Genomic DNA, 22323 nt, shown 5'->3' with positions numbered 1-22323 from the left:
ATACCTAGCCTCTGTCAGAGGCTGGAATTGGATGACAGGAGAGGGATCGTGTGATGATTCCCTGTTTGGTTCATTCCCTTTGGAGCATCTGGCATTGTCCACTGCACTAGATGGACCTTTGATTGGATCCAGTATGGCTGTTCTGATGTTCTTATGTTCTTAAGTGCAAGGTCACTCTGTAGAGAGGATCTCATTTTACTATCCCGCACAAGAGGGACTGCCATAATGCCATCTACTGATAGAGCAACCCCATTTGGGGTTGTGACTATTGTTTGGGAACCAAATCAGACCAAAAATAATCATACGACTCACAAGTAAACCTCCTGCTCTTCTCTGGTTGCACAACTCCCAGGTCCACAGTTGTTTGTAGATGTATAGGCCATATAGCTACTGGAACGGTATTGGCTGGGTATGTGTCTAGAGACATAACTTTTAAACTGGAAATCCTTTGGTATTTACCCTTGCAATATTTACAGGAAACATTCACCCAAATGTCCACTAGACATTGTGATGGACCGGGCCAGGTCAGGGCACTGCTAAGGGCATCAGTTCAGGGCGAATTGCTCAAAACCAGGGCTACTTACAGCCCTCGACTAGAGACCTTTCCCAAATAGGCCACAAACCAGTCACACAGAGCACTTCAGCTGCCAATTTGGCCAACAGAAAGCCGCACAAGCAAAACCCCTCAGACACCTCAGCTCTCCCTTTGCCTCAATCAGCCCTGGGCCTTACGCACAGCTAAGAGGTTATAAAACCTGATATCACCTGATCTCACCAACTCCGAACAGATCCTCCCAGTTCCAAATTACTAGCCACAGTCCCCAGTCAATTTACACTTTAGATCTTACCCACAAGGGCACGCTGGGCCAATCTTTTAGAATCTAAAATCTAAGGGTTTATTAATAAAAGAAAGAAAAGGTTGAGAATAAGATTGTTAAGGAGAATACATTAAATACATCAATTACCAAGTTCTTCATGCAGGCTCTTAGCAGAGATGTTACAAACTTCTAGCTTAAAAGTCTCTGGTGTACATCCTGTGTCAGGATGGGTCTCTGTCCCTCGCAAGGATGCATCTGGAATCAGTAGCAAGACTGAAGACAAGATGGAGACAGCCTCATGGCACTTTTATATTCCTGGTGTATCCCAAACTGCAGCTGGTCACATGATCAAGTGACCTATCTCTGTTTCACATGCCAGCAGCCATGAGGTATTGGCTGGTCTTCAGTCTTCCAGATGCATTCCTCAAGTGTGTATTGGCCTCTCCAAGAGCCATTGTCCATGAAGCAGTGCTAGTTAGCACAGCCATTCACTGACCAATCCTTCCTCACGATAGGCAGTCCAGGCCCATTGCTCACTCCTAGACAGAACATTTACAATACAAGAACAGAGCCCATATTCATAACTTCACATACAGAAATCACACAAGTACATGAGTATCATACAGAGAACCAGTAGAGCATGAGCTTTTATTTGATACCTCACATGGCCCACTTAGTACAGAATTTGGGGCAAACACCACCTGTGGGTGCACCAGTGAGCTGTCTGCTCACTTTAAAATCCAATAACGTGACAAATGTCTAAAAGGAGATTTATTGTGCAATGACAAAGCTCTGTCTCTACGGCAAACACTGTATAAATTAATGGCCTGCCACTTATTGTCTTGCTTTGCTAAGCTTTTCAAACATACTTTATGCCTGACAATAAAGAGACCAAACATGAGGAAGAACAGTGGATCTGAATGCCACAACTTGCATAATAGTCAGGAGACAGACGTGTGAGGAGTTTGTAAGTAAAATAGACTACATAATGCAATTTGTGTGTGTGCCTTTTTATTGTGGTCCAGTGGATACTATTCCGATGGGGGAGTTAAAAAACATGATTTCCATTTCTAGCTGTGTGTGACGGGCCATCACTGCACCAGGGGGAGGCCGGCTGGAGCCACCCCCCACCGGGAACCGGCGGCCAGCCCCGAGCCCCCCAGCGTTACCCCGGCGGAAGCCGGAGGAGCCGGCAGGACCACTTGCTGCCACGCCTGCGCCGGCAGGGGAGCGTTGGCCCCTCCCTCGAAGCCCCACGGGGAGGGGGCGGGGCGGAGCGCAGCGGGCGTGCAGCAGGGGCGGAGGCCGGCACGCTGCTGGAAGGGGAGGGGCCCCGGCAGCGGCCGGCGCAGTGGGCCACTTTGAAAAGGCTCGCCGCCGGCGCGGTTGGGGGCAGCCTCCCCACAGCGGCGGAGGAGCGGCCCCCAACCGAGGACAGACTCCGAGCGCCACCCAGGCCGGCAGGCAGCCAGACCTTGGCCCCGGGGCCATAGGGACAGCCGTCACCACCAGCGGTCGGCCAGCCCCTCCTTCGACGAGGGCCGAACCCCACCACGCCAGACCCGGAGGGAATGGCCAAGCCGAGAGCGGACCCGGCTAAGGGAGCTCTCCCCGGCGACTTCCCCCGGACGACCCCGGATCCGAGCGATCGAACCAGCGTAAGTTCTGGGGTTTGAGGCGGCGCCGCCAAGAGCCGCCAGAAGGGAGGAAGGAGCCCGGGGCAGGACACTTTTGGCATCCATGGGTGGATGGATTATGGAGGGAGTGACCCCCCGTCCACCGCGCCGGGGCACTAGCAAGCTGAGAGGGGGTGATCGCACCCTGAACCCCTCACACTGTGCCACTGAAATGCGTGATCTTTGGCAAATCATTTAAATTCATTGTGCCTCAGTTTCCTCATACATAAACTGGTTTTAATGATATTTACCCTCCTTTGTGAGCTATGAACAAAAAGCACTTTATAATCAAGAGCTGGCTGGAAAACTAAAAATTTTCCTGGCAGAAATGTTGTGGAAATTGGGCCTATAAATCTACCTGGAAGATCATGGGTTCAACTGTAAAAAGTATGTGAAATTTCATAAGATGTCTCAATAACCAATACAAAGAAATGTTGAGGGGAAAATGTAAGAAATACAGAAAGACTGAATTAGTGGAAACAAAAAGGCTCTTGAGATAACTCAAGGTTGTGTTTAGATTATGCCTGTTAAAGAAGTTTGGGACCAGAAATCAGTGTAGTACCTGACTGGTCCCAAACGAGAGAATATGCCAGACCAGGGGAGGTTCCTCCCAACATGGCCCATGCTGCCCTGCTGCCCCAGCTAGAGCTCAAGCTCTGCCCCACTGCTGCATGCCTGGCTGGAGCTCCCCAGACTGGAGTTCCAAGGCTGCCGCCAGGGCTGGAGGTCCGTGGTCAGAGCTCTGGGGTTGCCACAGCTGGAGGGTCCAGAACTTACTGCGGCTCACCTTGCCCCTCCACACAGGTCCCCAACACGGGGCTCCTGGCTGAGTCGCCGGCCCCTCCTGCTGCTCCTGCCCCACGGCCCACCCTCCCTATGCCTGGGCTCTGTGGTCCAGGCACATCCATGGTCCTGACAGATCCTGTTGCTAGACCAGAGAGTCCTGGCTAAGGGACCTGTAGTAACAGCTCAGCACTGGGACCCAGGAACTGACTCTGCAGCTGATGCATTGGGAGTTGCCTATACTCCATTGTAAGCCCAGGTCTGTGGAGCTTGTGGTGCTGATATTTGCAAGCCCAGACTTGAGAGTCCATGTTGCATCATGAACCTGGGTTTACAATTTCTATCACATCCATTCTCACTGTGGCAGAGCTTCCGACTTGGGTCTGCAGCTTGAACTGGATCCATGCTGCAAAAAGACAGGGGTTGTACCCAAGTCTCAGTAAGGCTATGGGTACGTCTACACTACAACGTTAATTCGAACTAACTTAGTTCGAATTAGTTAATTCGAACTAAGCTAATTTGAACTAACGGATCTAGACTAAAAAACTAGTTCGAATTAGCGAACAGGCTGTGTCTAGACTGCAGGCTTCTTTCGAAAGAGCGCGTCTAGACTACAATGCGCGGATCGAAAGATCGATCCGCTTTTTCGAAAAAGAGCATCCAGACTGCTGGATGCTCTTTCGAAATTGAAAGCCACCCGGAACTGCTTCTGCCAGGGCATGGGGGCAGCATTTCCTTCCGGGTGCTGCCTGCCTGCCCTTTGCAGAGACGCGTGGTGAGAGGGACGCCCCTGAACACCCGTTGCTCTGCTCCTGCAGCTGCCTTTGCTGTCCCTTGAGGAATTTTGCAAGGCATTGCAGTGCTGCTTTGGAGTGCTCAGCTTCCTGGGACACCCCAGCAGCTTTTTTCTTTTGAGGTTTTTCTGCTTGCAGACCCTTATTTGTGGCATGGAGCCAGAGCTGCCCCTGGGCAGGCGATGGCCCCACACCACCATACTGCAGCTGTTGCTGCATCTTCGTGAGACAATCATGAGGCTCCTTCCCGAGCTGGACCCAGACCAGAGGGACGAGGGGTTCCCCCGTCCGGCAGCCACACTGCCCTTGCCTCCGAACTTTTTCGTGGACAGGCGTGTTTGGAGGTTTGACACCAGCTCTGACTGGTGGGACCGGCTCGTGATGGAGATCTGGGATGACCAAGACTGGCTACGGAACTTCCGCATGAGAAAGACCACTTTCCAGGAGCTGTGTACCTGGCTCGCCCCTGCTCTGCAACGGCAAGACACCCACCTGCGGCCCGCCATCCCCCTGGAAAAGAGGGTCGCCATTGCCCTCTGGAAGCTGGCAACCCCCGACAGCTACTGCTCCGTGGGACACCAATTTGGCGTGGGGAGATCTACTGTCGGGGCCATCTTGATGGAGGTAAGTCATTGTCTGGGGACAGTCACAGTTTGGGGTGGGGGGAAGGGAGACTGTCAGGAAGGGCCAAGTGGAGTGGGAGTGGGAGTGGGAGTGGGAGGGAGCTCCTCCACTCACCCTGAATTGTGGGGGGGGGGTTCTGAGGAGGGGATTCCCGGGCTGGTTGAGAGGGAAGGTGGGCGGTGGGTTCTCCTCCTAAGATATAAGGCACCCCTTCTAACACTTTGTTGTCTGTCTCGTTCTGCAGGTGGTGAGGGCCATCAATTCGGAGCTGCTCAACAGGCTCATCTGTCTACCGGATCTGGACAGCGTCATGGCCGGCTTTGCTGCCCTCGGCTTCCCCAATTGCGGAGGAGCGCTCGATGGGACACACATTGCCATCCGTGCACCGCCCCATCGAGCAGCCCAATTCATCAATCGAAAGGGCTACTTTTCTACGGTCCTCCAGGCCCTGGTCGACCATCGTGGACAGTTTTCGGACATTTGTGTTGGGTGGTCAGGGCGGGCACATGATGCCCGCATCTTCAGAAACTCGTACCTGTACCGGAGGCTTCAGGCAGGAACATTTTTCCCCCATCGCCAGTTTGCGGTTGGGGATGTGCACATGCCGGTGTGCATAGTGGCTGATGCCGCCTATCCCCTGATGCCGTGGCTGATGAAGCCCTACACCGGACAGCTGGATGCGAGCAAGGAGCAGTTTAATGCTCGCCTTAACCGGGCTCGCAACCAGGTCGAATGTGCATTTGGCCGTTTAAAGGGCAGATTCCGGTGCTTGCTCACACGCCTCGACATGGGGGAGACCAACATCCCCGAGATGGTGGCCGCGTGTTGCGTCCTCCATAACCTCGTGGAGAGGAAAGGGGAGGCCTTCCTACCAGGGTGGGGGAGAGCTGCTGATGCCCAGGAGAGGCTCTTTGCCCAGCCCCGGACAGCTGCCATCCGCCAGGCTCACCGGTCTGCAGTTGGCATCCGCGAGGCCCTCCGGGAGCAATTCTCCAGTGGAGGCCACTGAGTGCGCTGAGGGGCTTCTGCCTGGGGACTGGGCCCTGGCCCCCAATAGAAGCTTCCCTCCACAACCCATCTCCTGACCCGGTGATTGAAACCTGGAGGGGGGAAGGGGACTGGAAACCTGGAGGGGGGAAGGGGATCAGGTTGAACGGGGCTTGGCAGATTTCCCTTTCCTGGCTGGGCCTCGTGTTTGGGGTGCTCCCCGGCTACGGGATCGGGTGATGCACCTGTCGGTTGGCTGGCTGCTGGGGGGCTCTTGGGACGTGGAAGCCTGGGGGAGAGGAGGGCCAGGGGGAGAGAGGGGCTGGGGAGCTGGGGGGGCTGGGGGAGAGGGAGGTCCAAGGGGGGAAAGGGCTGCTGTTGTGGAAGGGGGGTTTGGTGGGGTGGGGTCATGGGGTGCTGGAGGAGCAGGACCAGGCACAGCAGCAGGCAAGCCGCTGACCTCCCTCAGGGTGGCGTACAGCACCGTGCGCTGCAGGACCAGCTCATTCATGAGCCGATCACGCCACCGCTCCTCTGCCTCCGCCCTCTGTAGAAGGATGGCGTTCTGCTCCTGCACAGCCTCGACGTGCTGCCGGAGGATGTCGGCGTAGACACACCTGTGTCTGCGGCTCCCATGTCTCCGAGGTGGAGATGGAGATGGAGGTGGGGCTGGGGTGCTGCGGCCCTCTTCCACGGCTGGTCCGGCTGTGGCGGAAAAGAAGAAGACACAATCAGTCCTATAAACTGGACTCTGTAGCACTTACAATACTAACAGGATGGTTTATTAGGGGATGAGCTTTCCAGGGCCAGACCCACTTCCTCAGATCAGAGTAACACGGCTACATTTCTATCACAATCAGTCATGTGTGCAACAGCTGTCCAAAAGGGCATGCCCTCTCCCTGAGACAGGGGAATCAGACATTCTGAAGGTAACACTGTGTGTGACCTGGGCATCAGCCTGAGCATGACAGGTTTCCCTTGTGCATCACCCACTGTACACCCACCTACCTCCCCCCCCCCCGGGTGTTACACAACCTCACTGTACTCACCTGCTGCTTCCTCTCCCGCGCCAGATGACACCTGGGAGGCCTCAGAGGTCTGGGTGACTGGCTCCAGTGTGAGGGTCACTGTCTCCTCGCTGTCCTCCTCCTCTGGGCCCACGTCCCCGTCTCCAGACTGCTGTAGCTCCCCCTCTGGAGCGTCCACCACGGGGTCTGCCAGTCCGGACTGCACGAACCTCCGTGGTGTGCGTGCTTCTGCACTGCCACCCAGGATCTGGTCCAGCTCGGCGTAGTAGGGGCAGTAGTGGGGGGCTGCCCCAGACCGGGAGCTCTCCTCCCTGGCTTTGGTGTAGCCCTGCCGCAGCTCCTTCACTTTGGAGCGCACCTGGTCCTGGGTGCGGGGGTAGTGGCCCTTCTGGGCCAGGGCTTCAGCCATGCGGCCTTAAATGTCGGCATTTCGCCGCCGGCTTTTGAGGGCCTGTAAGGCCTCCTCCTCTCCCCACAGCTCCAGCAGGCTCTTTATCTCTGCGCCAGACCATGATGGTGCCCGGCGTTTGGAGCCCCTGGCTGGGTCCCCAGAAGGCTCGGTGGAAGGGCCAGGACGGTCTTGGGGCTGGGACATGCTGCAGCAAAGTCGCCGTGTGCTCTGGCTCCTTGTCTGCAACAAGTGGCTGTGAGGGTGCGCCTGTCCCTTTAAGGAATGGCTGCAGCCATGAACCACAGACGTGCAACCCATGGCCCAGATTGTCCACCAGGGCTTGTTCCTGGAGGCCAATAATTTCGAAAGAAAGGGCTCTCCCCGTCCAGACTCACGTTCTTTCGACGGATCTCCCTCGAAAAAGGCGTTCTTCCTCGTGAAACGAGGTTTACCGCCGTCGAAAGAAAAGCCGCGTTCTTTCGATTTAATTTCGAAAGAACGCGGCTTGAGTCTGGACGCAGGGGAAGTTCTTTCGAAAAAAGGCTACTTTTTTCGAAAGAACCCCTGAGTGTGGACACGGCCACAGAGTGGACCCTGAACTGGCCTTAAGGATGGCCGGAAGCAGTGCCGGCAGGGCATCAGAGGAGGACTTAGAGCGTGGAGATGCTGTCTCAGGCTAGCCGAGGGCTGCGCTTAAAGGGTCCCGACCCCCACCCCGGACAGACAGTTCTCAGGGGTGCCCCGCTTGCAAAGCAGTCCTGGCTTGGAATGCCCGGAGTATCCACACTGGGCACATCACACCACTCGGCCATCAGCCCGGCTGCACTTGCCGCAGGCTGCCATCTGGGGAGAGGGGGCAATCGGGGGGCTGCAGGAGAGCTTCCACCCCCAGAAGCCCACAGAGCCAGCCCAGTCCTCCCCATTGGGGGCTCGTACCCCATTCCTCCCTCACCTCCTTCCACTTACCCTTCCCTAGCCCCCCTTCTTATTGATGTACAAAATAAAGATAACGTTTCTTCCAACATTGACTCTGTCTTTATTGAACAAAACTGGGGGAGACTGGGAAAAGGAGGTGGGAGAGGGGAAGAGAAAGGCTGGGAGAGGGGAGGGCAACTAACATGATCAGGGGTTGGGAACAGGTCCCATATGAAGAGAGGCTACAGAGACTGGGACTGTTCAGCTTAGAAAAGAGGAGACGGAGGGGGGACAGGATAGAGGTCTCTAAAAGCAGGGGTTGGGTGGAGAGGGTGCATTCATAAAAGTTCTTCCTGAGTTCCCATAAAGAAGGACTAGAGGACACCAAAGGAAAGGAATGGGTAGCAGGCTTGAAACTAGTAAGAGAAAGTTGTTGTTCTTGACAAAGCAAATAGTTAACCTGCGGAACTCCTTGCTGCAGGAGGCTGTGAAGGCTACAACTAGAACAGAGTTGAAAGGGAAGTGAGATCAAGTCATGGAGGTTGGGTCCATGGAGTAGTCTTAGCCAGGGGGTAAGAGTGGTGTCCCTGCCCAAAGTTTGTGGAAGGCTGGAGAGGGATGGCACGAGACAAATGGCTTGGTCACTGTCTTCGGTCCATCCCCTCCAGGGTCCCTAGGGTTGGCCGCTGTCGGCAGACAGGCTACTGGGCTAGATGGACCTTTGGTCTGACCCAGGACGGCCATTGTAAGCTCAGGGCTCAGGGTTGGGGGTCTCAGTGGACCCCCTTGATTTTCATGCACACCTGCTCCTGGGTGGCCAGGCTGGCAGCTCTCCTGCCCTAGACGGCCACTTTCCTGTGCCTAGTGCGGAGATCGTGGACGAGGTCCACGATGTCCGCACTAGCCCAGGAAGGTGCCCGCCTCTTGTGGTCCAGGGCAAGCTCCCGGGAGCCACCAGCCTGGTCCCGGGAAGAGAGGGTGGGCTGGGGGACATCGGGTGGGTGGCTCTGTGCCGTGCCAGGTGCAGGGTCTAGACACAGCCACTGTGTCTGTGAGCTCAAAAGGAAAAGGAACAAGCCTCTGTTGCTTCCGCTGCCGAATTAAGCCCTCCAGTTGGTAGCAGTAGTAGATTCAAATCCTCAGGTGACCAGCCACTAGAACACAGAATGATCGAGTGGCACAAACAAACATGCTCTCCTGGAGTACTTAGTTTAGTGCAGACTAATGTTGTGCAATCCTCTTGTTAAAGTATTGGCAGAGCATCACTCATTTGGGCCTTAGAAGTTTTTTCAAACACGTGTTAGAATGAAATCTTTGGATCTGAGTGCAGCCAGCCACGCCTGTAAAACAAAAGACACAACTTCCTGAGCACAGCACAGCAGGGTCATCACCAGGCCACAGGAAAACAGAGGAAGGTGAGCCTGTTGGTGACACTGCTATTTCAGACTGTAAATAAAACCCAGAGCTGCGGAGCTGTGTTTGAAGGATGTGAGAAGAGCAGATTCCCTTCTCTCATATCTTACCCTTTTCTGTAGCCTGATGCTTTGTTTTTTTCTCTGATTTTTTCTTTTGTCTTTCCAGTCCGGACAGTTATTCATAGAAAAGAAATGTTAACTTCACAGCTATGCCCAGCTTCCCAATTCTACTGTATGCCTGGCGTACAGCAAGATATCTGCTCCTTTCAGCTTTCATTATTGAAGTTGTCTCCTTGCCCTACCCCCGCACCATCTCCCTGGTCTTTCTCAGGGTCTGTTGAAGAGACTGAGTTGTCCATATTTCGATTAATTAATTCCGATGAGATCAAGGGCCTCTTGCGCTAGGTGCTGCACAAGCATACCACATGAGAGGGCTCCTACCCCAAACAGCTTACAGTCGAAACAGGCAAAGGGCAGGATGGGAAAGTGCACAAAAAGGTGAGGTAACTAGCTCATGGTTACATGGGCAGTGCAGAGACTAGAACTCAGCCTCCCGGCTGGTTCACTTGCCAGAATTCAACGGCACGTGGCCATGATCTCGGAGCTATGAATGAGAATTGTGACCCAGTTGCATTAGGCACTACATATGTACATCTTAAAAAGTTAGTCCCTGCACCAGGGTTGTGAGAAGACACAGCAACCCCTCCCCCAAAACCCCACACATTACCATGAGATTTACCAAATATTTGTTCTAGTGGAATAAATGTGTTAAATTATAGATTAGAATCAGTACAAAGAAATCTTTACAAATGTTTAAACAAAAGACAGAACTATGTAGCACTTTAAAGACTAACAAGATGGTTTATTAGGTGATGAGCTTTCGTGGGCCAGACCCACTTCCTCAGATCAATATGTGGAAGAAAATCAGCACAACCACGTATACCAAAGTGATACAATAAAACAAAAAAAAGTGAACGCATGTGAAATTGACAAATCAAATTTTAGAACAGAGTGCGGGTAAGGGGCGAAGGTAAGTTTCTGTGAGGTAGTGACATGGGGTGATAATAGGGGAAGCAGACAAAGGTGGGTGGCAGGAATGAGGGAGCCATGAAATCAGGGCATGTTTGCACAATAGGTCATTGTCTCATCTTATTCCCACTGTGAATCATTTCCATCAAAACTCAGGCTACATTTTCCATCATTTTGGCTTGGACAGTCTTCCCACCACCCAGATGTCACTTGTCTTTTTATGCCGATGCCTGAGCACATGCTGAACATTAAACATGTGAGCAGTCCCACTGATCTGAATGCCAGCCAAAATCAAGCATGGCCTCAAGTGTTTTGCCTGGTTTCCCTTGGTTTGTGAGCTCTTCAGGTCAGGGACTGTAGAATTAGTCAGGGCCACACTGAAATCAATGGGAGTGTCTGGGCATGTCTACAGTAGGAAATTATTTCAAAATAACTTATATTAATCCGAGGCAGGCTCCATTATTGTGGACCTCAGCTTAGAGTCCCAGGAAGCACTGGGGAGTTATTACTTCGAATGACTCTGGGGAGTAGTTATTTCAACATAGTGATGGCTGAGTGGCCACACTTATTTTGAAATAAGCATTATTCCCTAAGGAAAGCAGGAGTACAGATTTCAAAATAACTAGCACATTAGTTCAAAATAACAGGCTATGTACTGTGGATGCACCACTTGTTATTTCAAAATAAGGGGGATTACTCTGAAAAATCTCTGTGGTGTAGACCTGGGCTCTGTGTTTGTTCAACACTTAGTACAATGAGGTCCAAATCCTGATCATATTTGCCAATTATAAGCTCTCTGGGCAGTGCCCATTGTTTTGATCTGTGTCTATATAAAGCCTGGCACAACAGGACCCTGGTCCATGAGAGATGCTTTTGCATGCTGTCACAGGCCTCCTACTGCTTCTGGTCATGGTGTGCCAAGCTGTGGGCCGTGGTGTCAATTTTCTGCAACACATTCTATAAAAGGGTAATTTTCACCAGTGGCTCAAGCTGGAGAACTTGGAGGCAGTTCTAGATTTCATAGGCCTCACCGGAGGCACTTTGAACCATGGGCTTGCCTACTTGGGCCAAAGCTAGGGTGCAAACTTAGCCCCTGGGAGGTCTGAACATGCCCCCAAATTAGGAGTAGAGTGAGGGGTGTGATATGGAAAATGTAAAAGAAAACAGGGAGAAAATTTTTGTTTAAATTTTCCACAGAGAATTTTGGGAGACATTCAAATACCACAAAAATTTGGCCAAAAACCAAAATATTTTTATTTTAGCTATAGGATATTGGGAGTGGAAGCTTGACTTTTGACCAAAAATTAAAATGTTCATTGAAAGCAGACACTTTTCACATGCATACACACACACACACACACACACACACAAATTATGTCAAGGAGCCAATTTTCTATTAAAAACAGTTTTCTGGTTGTAAATCTTTAACCAATCCTAGGTGTGTACTAACTCTACCACACCATGAATGTTAGGTTCCATGGCCCTGTGTGTATTGGGAGTCTTTTTTAATTTCCTGCCAGCATTTTTCAATAAGCACTAAAAGCTATAAAGAAACACAGTCTGTTAAGGCTGATGTGAGCTGCTGAAAGGGCACAGACTGCAGTCACCTGGGAGCAAGGCTGGATAGAGGTTGCCAGCCAGAGCAGGTTGCCTTCTCATCATCCCAATAAAGGAGTAAATGATATTTAGTGGGAATCTGGATGCTGCTTTGTTTTGGATCAGTCCTTGTGAACCACAGACCACAGCCAAGCAGCCATCTCTTTGCTCCTTAATAGCAGATTCTCACAGCCCACCCAGCCTCTCCTTAGCATCATTCAGTGTGGGAGATTAGTGCAGCTGCCTTCATCAGAGCACTGAATTTTAAATTTAGGAGTAGTTCTTCCTGTGGATCTTAGTGCCAACATATTGGGTACGTCTAGACTACATGGCTCCATCGATGGAGCCATGTAGATTTGTTTGTTCGGCAAAGGGAAATGAAGCCTCTATTTAAATAATCGCGGCTTCATTTAAATGTAAATGGCTGCCCCGCTCTGCTGATCAGATGTTTGTCAGCAGATCGGGGCAGTCTGGATGCTCCCCTGCCGACATGAAAGCCCTTTATCGAGGGCGTCCTACAAGGCATAACGGGGAGGTCGAGCTTTCAGACTGCCCCGATCTGCCGACAAATAGCTGATCGGCAGAACGGGGCAGCCATTTAAATTTAAATGAAGCCGCGATTATTTAAATCGCAGCTTCATTTCTCTTTGCCGATCAGCCTAATCTACATGGCTCCATTGATGGAGCCATGTAGTTTAGACACACCCATTGATAGGGCCCTAATCACTGAGGGTACGTCTACACTAGCCCCCTAGATCAATCTAGGGAGGCTAATGAGGGCGACCGGAATTGCAAATCAAGCTTGGGATTTAAATATCCCGCACTTGATTTGCATGTTCCTGGCCGGTCGCCGTTTTAGAAATTGAGTAGCCCGAAGTAACTGCCCACATCTACATGTGGCAGTGAAACGGGATTCCGATTTAAAGCCCCTAACTCGAATTAGCTGGTAAACCTCATTGCAGGAGGACTACCAGCTAATTTGAGTTAGGGCTTTAAATCTTAATCCCATTTCACTGCCATGTGTAGACACGGGCAGTTACTTTGGGCTAGTGAATTTCTAAAATGACGACTGGCCAGGAACATGCAAATCAAGCACAGGATATTTAAATTCCGGGCTTGATTTGTAATTTTGGTTGCCCTCATTAGTCTCCCTAGATTGATCTAGGGGGCTAGTGTAGACGTACCCAGAGATATCCAATCTGTAAGTCACACTAACCTTGAACATCTGACAAAAATGAAACACAGTAAATATGGGGGGAATATTCATTGAATAGTTTATCTGAAATATTTTATTAAATCAGTCTAATACATTCATTAATTTAATAGCCTTTGGCCAGCTGGAGTGATCAGTTACAAATTCAGGACAAATACAGTATGTGATAGGAAACAACTCTAGGAACAATTCATAAAAACAGTCTGTACAATTGAGACTAGCAAAACATGTAGGCTATGTCGACACTGGCAGCTTCTTGTGCAAAAACTCTTCCATGAGAGAGCATCTACACTGCCATGTGCTTTTGCGCAAAAGCATCCATGGCAGTGTAGATGCTCTCTTGCGCAAAAAGCCTCTGATGGCCATTTTAACCATAGGGACTTCTTGCGCAAGAAATTCATGTTGCCTGTCTACACTACCCTCTTGTGGAAGAGCTCTTGTGCAAGAGGGCTTATTCCTCGTGGGGAGAGGATTAACTTTTCTGGAAGAAGCCCTGTTCTACAACGCTGTACTGTAAATTTACTTCTGGAAGAACGCTCATGCAGTATAGCAAGCCAGCAAGTTTTTGCGGAAGAACATATGTTCTTGTGCAAGAAGCTGCCAGTGTAGACATAGCCGTAGATGGTATCATGAGCTTTCGTGGGCACATCCCACTTCTTCAGATGACCAGAGGGTTGGATATCCAGAACTAAAATAAATAGGGGAGAAGGGGGAGAGGGGTAAACAAGAAGATTTAGTAGGTATAAAAAAATATATCAAGGGGAAAACCGAGCTAGAATGTAACAGGAAAAACAAATAGTCTATAAACACCTAAAGACTGGATTGTCAAAAGAGGCAGATAAGAACCATTAGTAGGCAACAGAGAAGAGGAGTACTAACACCAGATACTACACAGACAAAGAATCATTGGCACCTTCATTGTTTGGTAGGTTGATAATGTCCCAGCCATCTGGTATCTTTATTTAATCCATTATCAAAAGCAATCTTTCTCCGAAAGCATACCACTGACACCCACTATTGCAAGGAATTAATCCCACCATCATTTCTGACTGAAAGATCCAGGCAATGAACTTGTATCATTTGATCGCTCCTGTGGCATTAAATCTTTATTTGCCTGAATAACTAGGATTCATCATCTCCGGTGGCAAGAGTGGCAGTTGATGTGTTGCGTCAAACTAAGGCACCTTTGCATGATTAACTCCATGATAGTCTCTGGCAGAGCCCTTCGGAGAGCTGTTTCAATATTCTACTTGGAAAAGACCAAGAACAATTAATAGCCTGGAAAGTTGTGTGTGCTGTTTGTGGCAGGCAAGAGTGTTTCATTTGCCTTACAACTCCTCAGTGTGACAAATAGTTCCATCATGTATTGGAACTCCCATCCAGCAGAAGGAAGAACTTTCTTGGGCGCAATCATGGCGATTTCTTAGGGGCAGCGCTTTTACAGAGAGGCAGCAATCTCAGAAGGGGCATAGGGCCTGCAATATGTGAATGGATTTCTTCTTGCCATTGTAATTCCGTGCCACCTAATGGCTCTCCATTTATTTCATGGCTTTCTAATTGCATCCACAACTGCTGCAAGTAGTTCCAATGAGCCCATGTTAAATTCCCAGAGATACCACCTCGTGCATGAAGCAGAGGACCAAAGGGTCCTGATCAGGAGCATTTTCACAGCCCTGCAGGTGCAGAGTTATTTTTAGCCTTCTTCCCTACCCCAATTGTATAAAATATTCTTCCTAACAGTCTGTGTGGGTGTGTGGTTTTGCAGTGCATTCTTAGAGAAAAAGGAGGTGCATTCCACTACAAAGATAGCTGTATTGCAAGCATGGGTGCAGCCATTCAATCAAAAATAAAGCCTCTGCCTTTCTTTCTGGAAATACATTTTCTGTGGTTCCTCTCTTCTGATTGAACCAATGCAGAAGGAACTAGAGAGTTTCTCTTTGTACCCAGGATCAGGTATCACAAGGAAAGCATAACAGGAAGTTGGATGTATGCAGGTTGCTAGACTTTATCTTAGTCACTGCCTGCTTGCAGACACAAGTCATCTCAATAATCCTTAATGTAGAGAAAACCACATTACAATGGAGAAATACCGTACTTTAACAACTGGCACTTTTTTTCAAATATATGTGTTCGGTTGATAGCAAACTGCTGCAGGGTTCAGTGAAATACTACACAACACTGTGTATTTATTGACCAAAGCGGAAGACTATGTCCAAAGAGTACAAAGGTTTATTGATTTGTTTTCTTGTAGCAGGTAGTTTTCCTTGCGAGCCATGGCATGATCATGATTTGTTTTCATCTCTAACTTTTGTATGTCTATTGATTTAGAACAGGAGAGAGAAAGAAAACTTGAAACCAGGTCCTCTGATCTGTCATCCCTGTGCTAGCCAAGAACTTGAGTGCTTTGAGGGAGATTATAAATTCATAACTACTTTGAATTAGGTATCATACCTAGACTGCAATCGAAAATCTTCCTGGGGCATTCATTAAAGAACTAATATGTTTTGTCTCCATTAAGGAGGAAACTCAGTATGTCCCATTGCTAACCTGAATTTTTATACTTTTATGTATTCTCAGCATCAGGCATTTAACTGCAGACTTCTCCATGCTGCATTGGGAATAGGTTTGAATCTCTAACCAATTTCCTGTTGATCTAGAGCACAGGAGAATTAGCAGATGCCTACAGAAAGCTGAAGATCCAAAGACCTCTGCTTTCCAGGAATACGTGACTGTTCTGCAACACGGAAGAGTGACTGGAGACCTGAGGTAATAAGGCTGATTTTTTAAGAGGCAGTACACTGTCTGCACTTTGCCCAGGCATTAGCTCCTGAGGAAAAGCAGATAAGAACATAAGAACGGCCTTACTGGGTCAGACCAAAAGTCCATCTAGCCCAGTAGCCTGTGTGCCGACAGTGGCCAGCACCAGGTGCCCCAGAGAGGGTGGACTGAAGACAGTGATCAAGCGATTTGTCTTCTGCCATCCTTCTCCAGCCTCTGACAGAGGCCAGGGACACCATTTCTATCCCCTAGCTAATAGCCTTTTATGGACCTAACCTCCATGAAATTATCTAGATTCTCTTTAAACTCTGTTATAGTCCTAGCCTTCACAGCCTCCTCTGGCAAGGAGTTCCACAGGTTGATTACACGCTGTGTGAAGAAGAACTTTCCTTTATTAGTTTTAAACCTGCTACCCATTAATTTCATTTGGTGTCCTCTAGTTCTTCTATTACAGGAACTGATAAATAACTTTTCTTTATCTGCCCTTTCCACACTACTCATGATTTTATAGACCTCTATCATATCCCCCCTCAGTCTCCTCTTTTCTAAACTGAAAAGTCCCAGTTGCTTTAACCTCTCTTCATATGGGACCTGTTCCAAACCCCTAATCATTTTAGTTGCCCTTTTCTAAACCCTTTCCAAAGCCAAAATATCTTTTTTGAGGTGAGGAGACTACCGTATTTTCCGGCGTATAAGGCGACTGGGCGTATAAGAAGACCCCCTAATTTTCTAGCTAAAAGATAGGTTTTCGTCTTATACTCGCCGTATAAGACTACTCCCCCTTAAGAGGCCAACCGGCAGCGCCCCAGCGCCCCTCCGCCTCCCCAGCTTTGCTCCCGGTGTCCCTGGTCTGCTGGAGACGGTCCCAAGCAGACCAGGGGCACCGGTACCAAAGCCGCAGCAGTGGCGGGGTCCCGCGCCTCTGAGGCTTTGCCAGAGCAAAGCCTCAGAGGCGCAGGACCCCGCCGCTGCTGCGGCTTTGCTCCCGGTGTCCCTGGTCTGCTGGAGACGGTCCCCAGCAGACCAGAGGCACCGGGAGCAAAGCCGAAGTGGCGGCGGGGTGCCGCGCTTCTGAGGCTTTGCTGTGGCAAAGCCTCAGAGGCGCGGGACCCCGCTGCTGCTGCGGCTTTGCTCCCGGTACCTCTGGTCTGCTGGGGACCGTCTCCAGCAGACCAGGGACACCGGGAGCAAAGCCTCTGAGGACGCCAGCAGTGGGACAGCCATGGCGCGTCTGGGCTGCCCCGCTGCCGGCTTCCTCCGAGGCTTTGCAAAGCCGTGGAGGGGCTCGGGCAGTGGGGCAGCCGAGGTGCGCCTGGGCTGCCCCGCTGCCGGAGCCCCTCCGTGGCTTTGCTCCGTGTCTTCCTGATCTGCAGACCAGGGAGACGCGGAGCAGCTTTTTTCGCCCCGGAGTACATGGGCGGCAGGACCGCAAGGTCCCGCAGTCTGTGTCCTTCGGGGCGAGAAAAGCCCCGTTCCTACCTGCAAGTCGGGGACTGCCTGTATACCCAGCGTATAAGATGACCCCCGATTTTTGGGGATGTTTTTTAGCATAAAAAGTCGTCTTATACGCCTGTATTCTTCCAGTGTGAAAGAAAAACCAAGCTCTTTGATAGTGTTCATGAAAGAGAATGTTATATTTTCAAAGCAAAAAGGTCTGGTTTTCAATTTAGGTCTTTTTTGATCCAGGACTAGAGAAACCTGTCTTCTCATCGAAAACTTTATTGACAATGATACAGCTCTGTGAAACTTTTCAGTTTTGACAGGATCTTTTAGTGAGATACATCTGATTGAAAACATCCCAGCCAGCTCTGCTCTACTGCTACCTACACCCCCAATGGGAATTCAAATGTAGAACTCTGCGAACGATCACATGGGGTGCACTGAATTTCAAGCCCTTGTTGTGAGCAAGATACAAGAAGTCATTCTTCCACTCTACTCTGCACTGATTAGGCCTCAATTGGAGTATTGTGTCCAGTTCTGGGCACCACATTTCAAGAAAGATGTAGAGAAATTGGAAAAGGTCCAGGGAAGAGCAACAAAAATGATTAAAGGTCTAGAAAACATGAGCTATGAGGGAAGACTGAAGGAATTGGTCTTGTTTAGTTTGGAAAAGAGAAGACCGAGAGGGGACATGATAGCAGTTTTCAGATGTCTAAAAGGGTGTCACAGGGAGGAACAGGGAAAATTGTTCTCCTTGGCCTCTGAGGACAGTACAAGTAGGAATGGGCTTAAACTGCAGCAAGGGAGGTTTAGGTTGGACATTAGGAAAAAATTCCTAACTGTCAGGGTGGTCAAACACTGGAATAAATTGCCAAGGGAGGTGGTGGAATCTCCCTCTCTGGAGATATTTAAGAACAGGTTAGATAGACATCTGTCAGGGATGGTATAGACGGAGCTTGGTCCTGCCTTGAGGGCGGGGGGCTGGACTCGATGACCTCTCGAGGTCCCTTCCAGTTCTATGATTCTATGATTAGGAAAAACTTCCTGTCAGAATGGTTAAACGCTGGAATAAATTGCCTACGGAGGTTGTGGAATCTCCATCACTGGAAATATTTAAGAGCAGGTTAGACAGACACCTGTCAGGGATGATCTAGACAGTGCTTGGTCCTGCTGTGAGGGTAGGGGACTGGACTTGAGGACCTCTTGAGGTCCCTTCCAGTTCTAGTGCTGTTTGATGCTATAAGACCAATTTCATCCAGGACAAGTAATGGAATGACATTACTAGCAGGCCAATTGGCAATCCTCAGAGATGTTCTTTGAGCCCAGAAGAGACTGTAGTAATCATTAAGTCTGACCTGAATAACATGAACCAAAGAAACTCAGTCAGTTATCTGTGCATTAAAAGCTTAACTTCTGATTGAGCTGTAGTAGATTTTTTAGAACGTCCTGATCAAGCAAAATCTTGCAGTAATAAAATAATGACTGTTCTTAGGAGGAAACTTTCTTCAAGAATTATGTTTCTCATATATAAAATTATGGCGACAGGAGACAGTAGGCTAGTTTGGCGCATCAGTAGGGATCACTTACCCCAGCTGGGGTTGTCCCCAATTTAGCCACAGTGAAGTGCATGTTACAGCAGATAGAATCATCAGGCAGTAATAGTGAATGGGACAAATCACCTAAGGGTATGTCGACACTATAGGACATAGTTGAATTAAGATGCACAGTTTCAGCTATGTTAATTGCTTAGCTGAAGTCGAAGAATCTTAACTCTGCTTTTAACGCTGTCTATGCAGCAGGAAGTCGAAGAACGAACGCTCTTCCTTTGGCTTCCTTTACTCCTCATGAAAGCAGGGTTACTGGAAATTAGCTGTCTTAAGTGGACCACTAATTTGAACCCTGGAAGATCGACGACAGCAGCTTTGATCTTCCTCTGTAGTGTACACATACCCTAAGGGTGTGTCTACACAACCGCCTAAACTTGAAATAAGACACAATTTGCACTACACAAATTGCGTGTCTTATCTCTAATTTATTTTGAAATAGTTTATTTTGAAATTTGGTGCGTCTACACAGTGCCAAATTTCAAAATAATGCCCTTATCCCTCGTTCAATGAGGTTTACCAGGATGGTGAAATAGAACACCCATTATTATTCGAATTAACTGGTATTCCTCCTGCAATGAGGTTTACCAGCTAATTCAATTTAGGGGCTTTACATCGGAATCCCGTTTCACTGCTGCTTGCAGACATGGGCAGTTACTTCAGGCTAGTCATTTCTAAAATGGCGACCGGCCAGGAACATGCAAATCAAGCGCAGGATATTTAAATCCCAGGCTTGATTTGCAATTTCAATTGCCCTCATTAGCCTCCCCAGATCAATATAGGGGGCTAGTGTAGACGTACCCATACATTGTAGACTTACCCTAAGGGATTTGGCACCTCTCAACTGTTAATTTTAATAGACAAAATCACACAGATTTTCAAAGGCACCTATTGCTCGAATCCTGCTAAAATTTTTGGGAATTTGGCATCCAAAACGTCAGCGTGGCTTTGAAAATCTCAAGCCATCTCATTCCCTAGAAATTTCTGAAAATTGTAATCAGTTCTCTATGGGAAAAAGTCAGAATCTCTGGCTATATCTACACTACAGCTGTTTTTGTGCAAAAACTTGGGGAGCATCCACACCTCAAATGGGCAGTTAAACAGCAGAACAGAGAGCTTTTTCCGCCATAAGTAAACCTCGTTTTCTGCGGCATAACTGCTTTTAAAGCTACAGCTATTGCGCCAAAAGGCAAGTGTGGACTCTCCAGAGGGAAAAACCTCTATGGGAAAAAAGCACGGGTGAATGGCAATTAGAGCTTTCTTGCACAAGAGCATCCAGCAGTGTGGATGCTCTCTTGCGCAAAAGCACATCACTTTTGCGATGTGCTTTGATGTGTAGACGTGCTCTTGCTCAAGAAGTTTTTGCACAAAAACTCTTGCACAAAAGGCTTCTTGTGCAAGAAGCCTGTAGTGTAGATGTAGCCTCTGAATTTTATTTCTAACCCACAATTTCACGTTTCTTTTCCCCACCCATTTGCTGCCCTCAAAATGAGGCTACAGTGAGACCTAGACTACTTCACAGAGCTATCTTGAGGTATAATTAATGCTTCTGTAACCCATGCCCATGCAGTGGTGCTTTATTCCCTTCTAATGATGGCTGAATCACAGATGGAAGTTGATGACACTCTTGCAGCCTTTGCTATTAGAGATGGGTTATTGACAACCTCTCCTTTAAGATACATGGAGCCCAGGTTCAATTCCCCACCGCTGCAACCCCACATGGGGTGGGGGGGAGGGAGTGTAATAGTTGCAAAGAGTTTGGAGATTCTGTGATGACATATGCTATTTGAGTGCTAAGCACTCTGTTACTATCTTCTGCATGGTTTGAGTAGTAGGCAAACACACCTCTATCCAAGAATGTTTTCATGTAATTGGTATCACCTGTGGAGAGAAAGTAATCATTTCTGAGATGGGCACAAAGGATATAAACAAAATGTGCTCTTCTGTTCATTGCTGCAAAGAAGGACAATCTTAAGCTTCCTTTGCTAAGACACCACGTATTTTCCAGCAATCAGAAAAGACTGATTTTCCATCATTATGCTTATTTTTGTGTGCTTTGAGATTGTATTCTATTTCAATTAAAAATCCATGGAAATTGTTGCTGTGCCTTTTAATGTGATATTGTTAATTAAACTGTGCTCTCATGTACCAAAGTCTTACAAAATGTCTTGGAAAAGGATAAAAAATAATAGCAGGAATAAAATTGGGACAATTTATCTAACAGGAGATTAAAAGGCTTCTTGTTTCCTTTGTGGATTTAGATTTCCAGAATTAAATGAGTGTGAAGTAATAATATTTTTCAGCATAATCATTATCACTTTACTGCAGTTAAATGTATGCAGCACTTCATTGTCATTATACTTAACTCACATAATTCAGCTCCCTTGCTTGCCATGCAAAACAGCTCCACAACTGTGGACCCTGAAATCAGCCCGCCATGAACCAGCCCATCACTCCAGTTGCTGAAGGTGTATCTGGTGCTGAAGATAATTCTAGATTCATGGTGAGAGACGGTTGAAAAACACTTGTTACACCATAGGCCATTGTGACAGGGTGCTGAGTAAGGAGGGTTTACTCTGCCCCCTGCTATTCCAGCCCTAAGCAAGGGGACTAGACTGGGGCTGGTTGAACAGCCCTGTGCCTGCCTAGTAACAATATACAACAGCCAGCCTAATTAGCCAGATGCTATAAAGGCTGGGAAGTCTAAAAAGGAGGAGGAGGGAAGAGAAGAGCTGGGCATAGCGAGGAGCCTGGCAGTTTGGTAGTGAAAAATCTGTACAGAGATAGCAAGATAGCAGTGGTGAGAAACATCTGAAAATAAAGAGGACTGGTGTTTGCATCAACCCGAGGCATCCCTGACTGTGAGGGAAGCATGGGCAAAACCCAGAGAAGCCCAACTTGTGGGCCAAATTTCAGAAAAACCTCCTCTTTCAGAAGAGCCCTTATTCCTCGTGAAATGAGGAATACAGGGTTTCTGAAAGAGCACGTCTGCTCTTTCGCAAAAAATGTCGGAAGAGCAGACATTCCCTCTACATGGCAGAGTTCTTTGAGTGTTTGCTTAGGTCCATTCCGTCTAGGTGTGCGTACCCCGTGCACAAGTTCTGGAACCTTTTAACCTTAGCAGCACCTGTTGGGCCTGCCCCTGGAGTGGCGCCGATATAGCCATGCATATAACCCCCTACTGGCCCTCCCCCCCTTCAGTTCCTTCTTTCCACCCCAAATGGTTGCTGGA

The 22323-nt window shown here is 48.9% G+C and overlaps 1 long non-coding RNA gene across 1 annotated transcript in view; it reads left to right on the top strand.

Annotated features, from left to right (window-relative positions):
- The window catches only part of LOC112547668 (uncharacterized), a 37214-nt gene extending 15919 nt beyond the window's left edge, over window positions 1-21295 (top strand). Inside the window, exons 3-4 of the long non-coding RNA XR_012897604.1 lie at window positions 15927-16035; window positions 17802-21295. This is a non-coding gene — a long non-coding RNA (uncharacterized LOC112547668). The remainder of the gene's footprint in view (window positions 1-15926; window positions 16036-17801) is intronic.
- Window positions 21296-22323: the final 1028 nt, after the last annotated feature.

The sequence above is a fragment of the Pelodiscus sinensis genome, chromosome 25 (assembly GCF_049634645.1).
Source record: "Pelodiscus sinensis isolate JC-2024 chromosome 25, ASM4963464v1, whole genome shotgun sequence".
Taxonomy (NCBI): domain Eukaryota; kingdom Metazoa; phylum Chordata; order Testudines; family Trionychidae; genus Pelodiscus; species Pelodiscus sinensis.
Note: the sequence above shows the minus strand (reverse complement) of the source record. Positions and strands in the feature narration are given on the sequence as shown.